The sequence below is a fragment of the Bidens hawaiensis genome, unplaced genomic scaffold (assembly GCF_021521415.1).
Source record: "Bidens hawaiensis isolate Kalapana, Puna unplaced genomic scaffold, B.hawaiensis_p1.1 tig00036247_1, whole genome shotgun sequence".
Classification (NCBI taxonomy): Eukaryota; Viridiplantae; Streptophyta; class Magnoliopsida; order Asterales; family Asteraceae; genus Bidens; species Bidens hawaiensis.
This window is the reverse complement of record NW_027496311.1, coordinates 113,996-118,286: the sequence shown is the minus strand read 5'-3', so window position 1 is coordinate 118,286 and position 4,291 is coordinate 113,996. Positions and strand designations below refer to the sequence as shown.

The following is a 4,291-nucleotide window of genomic DNA, read 5'->3' as shown; positions in this document are numbered from 1 at the left end:
TTCATTGATTTGGTCATAAAAACCATATTTACTTGCTTAAATGAGTAATATGTCCATAATTGGTTCGTTTTTACTATTCCTATATAAACACTCATAATTCCCTATGCAAAACTTTACCCTAAATCCTAAGAGACTCCTCCAGCCATCACTAATCTCTGCCTTTCATCATCTTCTCGGTTTTTGCATATTCGTTGAAGACACAAGACTTGTTCGTTGACTTTGCTTGCTTTAGGATCTTTGACTCTTCGTTTCTCTTGATCCTTTCACTTTTCGGGTAAGTTGTAAACATAAAAATCGTTCATACAAATTCCCTAGTCAATAACCTTCAATCAATTTCAGTGGTTGAAGGGTGTTGGCTGGTCAATTCGCTTAAAACCCGTTAAAGGGCAAAACAGTTAACAAGTTTGACTTTACGTTTTCAACGTTCGGTCCAGAAGATTTTTATTCTCGTAAAGAAATTTTAAGGCTACTGACCAAAACCCGACTTCCGACTCGCTGTTCGGATTCTGGTCAGTACCAGCTCGCTTAAATCTTAAATATAACATAACCGGAGTTCTAGACGTCCGTTTGGATTGATTCCAGTGGTATTAAGTTCGTTTTACTTATATTATCATATCTCAAAGTTTCAGGTTCTGATCATTAATCTCGTTCGACACGTAGTAGATGACTCGCTTAATTTTTAGTTCGTTTATCTTAATTATTAATCACTTGCCTTTAATCTAAGGTGAGTTTTATTATTCCCCTATTTTACTCAATTTTCACAACGTTTTGGGAACATATGCGTATATCATACTATACATATACATATATCAAAAATAGTAAATGTGCAATTGTGTGTGATTAATCAAATATACTTGTTATGTGCTTACTTGTTTATGTGCATTCGTGTGACATATCCCCTTATGGAGGGTTCTCATTGACCAACGCCCGATTCACTTGGCAACGGTCTTGTTATTATTTGCTCATGGTTGATTTACCGGCGCCCAATTCGCTTGGCAATGGTTTAATCGACAACTTAATTGCTCATGATTTGATTACATTACCGCATTTACTACGTTTTGCTTTTTTCTATTATTTACTATATTAACATTATTTTATTGCAAAGCTGGTGGTAAACTCACTCAATATGTGTTGTTGACAAAAATCTGTTTTCTACGCATATGCAAGTTGCTTTAGTTGAAGTTTGGACACTTAGGAAGACCTTAGGGTTTTATTGAAGACAAACATGAATTTAAATTGTTGTATATATTTATTTGAATTGATTTGTTGTATTGAATATTGTGTGCACCTTTAAAATAAAATAGTTAAATGGATATTGTCACATTTATATTATGACAGTATATTCGAGCTGTGAGCAATCGGATCACGTGCCGGCATTTCCGCCTTAGGTTGGGGTGTGACACGGAGTGTCGAATCGAAGTGAACTGACCCGGAGATTCGAACGTGTACCAACTCGGGGCGTCGTAGCGGACGCGAACCGACCCGGGGCGTCGAACCGACCTGAAATCGCTACGACCAGGAACATCGACCTGAACACGGACAACTCAAAACGTCGACATATCAAAGATTCCAATGAATTTACTTGAATTCCTACATATTTTGTAAGGATCTGGAATTCCTTTATTTAAAGGAATAAGAAGCAATTGAATTCCAATTCTTTGACAACCGAACAATCCAAAATGGAATTAAGATTCCAATTCCATCTAAATGAGTACGTCATGTCATGGGATTTTAATTCAAATTACTTTGAATTCACACGAATTCTGTGAAACGAAAACAACCTCAGTTTTTTCATTCTCTCATTTGTTCTCTCTTACAAAACACTACTTATAGAAATAAATCATTACTATCAAAATGTCCCATTAGAACTGTTGTTTTAAATTTTCTAATTCGACTTATTGGTATCAAAAGTTGGCTTAGTTTTTATTTAAATTTAATTTTCTTATTTTTAATTAATCTTTATAGATTTACAACTAAATATTAAAAAAAAGTTAAATGAAAGATATTAAGTTCAACTCAACTTCAACAAAAAATGTTCAACTCAACTTCAATTTATTGTTCATGGTTTAATATGGGCTATAGGTTATGTGGGTTAGCAACTTAACTTTTTATAATTAGTTGAGATTTGTGCTCACCTATTTTGAAAGTGTTGTTATAAACTAATTATATAAAAGTAGTATATTATTGGGGTTTGTAGGTATATTTATAGCATGTTTAGTGTTAGGTTTGAAAAATGCTTATTGGCTGATTAGTTTTTTTAAAAAGCCATTTTAAAAAGTTATGATTTGGGGCTTTTAAAAAACTGCTTTTCAATAGTTTCAAAGACTAAACTAAAAATGATTTTCATAATCGTCAAACACATTTTAACTTATTGGCTTTCTGAAAACACCAATAAGCCAATAAGTATTTTTAAAACTCAATCCCAAACATGCTCTTAAAATAATAAATTGCAATAATATTAAGAAGTTTAAAAATTCTCCACTAGAAGCGCATATATTCGTCTGTATGTGACATCGGATAAAATTAAAATGATCCTGAGAAGATTAGTATTGGCTGTACGAAAAGATGACACGCACAAATCATTAATTGATCTAAAATTTTCATAGTTAAAGAAAACAAAAAAGGAAGGGCATAAAATTTAAATAATAGAAGAAAAAATAAAGAACGTATTTTAGTAATTGGCAATTTTGAAATATCAACAAATTTAAATGAGATGGTGAAAGTTGGATGAATAACAAATTCAGATGTTTCCGTTCACAAATATCAACATCAAGAAAGGCATGGTCATAGTGATTACGTACGTGAACCTCATGATGTGTTGTTATGAATACTCTAAACCTTTTTTTTCTTGAACTTTCTCAGTTTCATACTGACCGAATGAATATCTTTTTAAATCTCATATACGTTTTCATACTAAACTATGTCTTTTAACAGAAATCAATAATAAGATAGCACGTAAAGTTTCTCAAAGAATGAGGGGTACGTGAAATTCGATAATGAAATCATACCAAAGATAGCGCGTAACACGAAGAAATTATAGGGTTGTTGAGTCAGCCCTAGCTACGCCACGTGTCATTTGTGCGTAACTATCACTTCGCGTAGCACGAAGTGTTAATTAAGAGATCTTCGTGTATCGCAAAAGACAAAAGTTTTTCCGGATAACTTATAAGCCTACGCGTATCGTGACGAGACTTGGGTTTACTTCTTCGCGTAGCGCGGCGAATGCGAGCGTGCGAAGTGTAAAGTGCGCCATCAAAGCGTCACATTGCGCCCATCGCAATTCGCCCGAGCTCGTGCCCGTCGGGTGCTTCGCCCTTCGTTAGGACCACTGAGTGTGACTCGTCATATAAAAATATTATCATATGAGCTCTCTTTCTTATTAAAAAGCTTACTATTTTTGTAATCTAACGACAGGGCCGTATATGAGAATACCGAAAAAAAACTAGGGCCTGGGGCATAAAATACAATAGGCCGTAAAATACAATATCAAACTCTAATGTAATTTAGACAAAAATGATAATAATAAACAAAACAAAGGATTTTTTTCACAAATCGATCTAACAAAAATACTTAAACGATTTGTGCCTTTCTTAACTTTTCTTCTATTATTGTTGGTTTTATGTTTTTTATCTAACTAAAGTCATTAAACATCAATAACTTACTAACATGTTAATGCAAAAATTTACTAAACATTTTAAATTGGTGGGCCAATACACATTTCGATAAATCCGATAATTAAGATTCGTTTAATCAGTAATGAAAGGTATGTGGTCGTATGTGGTGGGTGCATAGATATTATGATATTGCATGCTTTGGTGCGAGTAAGGAGCAAATAGTGTAATCTTTTATCATTTCTTTATCATCCGCTTTTTATTGCCCTGGTGTAACAAAAACATTTTAAATGTGTTGGTGCATAAATGTCAGTAGTTCATAGTCTAGTGTCTGTAATCGAGTCTGTAATATTATTTATGTTTTTGTTTAAGCGAAGTTGTTAACAAGTTCGCCTAGGCGAACTTGTTGAACAAGCGAAGTTATGGACAACTTCGCCTAAACATATCAGGCGAAGTTGTCGTGTATATAAAGTCCTAGGTTACGGGCTGTTTAGAGTTAATCAGTGGATAGTGTATCGTGAAGTTAGTCGTTCGAGTTGATCTAAGTCTGTATCAGTGATTTATATCACGTGAGTTCGGTTATTAATATATAACATGTTTCGGTTTATTCGTGTGTGTTTGTTTGGTTTGCTTTCTACGCTCGTAACGATCTACGCAGGGATTCCGCACCTGAGTAGACT

General features: G+C 33.9%; 1 non-coding gene across 1 annotated transcript; it reads left to right on the top strand.

Moving 5' to 3' along the window:
* Positions 1-2,499: 2,499 nt before the first annotated feature.
* LOC143588241 (U6 spliceosomal RNA) lies at positions 2,500-2,601 on the top strand. Its single transcript, XR_013145071.1, has one exon. It is a non-coding gene; the product is annotated as a U6 spliceosomal RNA (small nuclear RNA).
* Positions 2,602-4,291: the final 1,690 nt, after the last annotated feature.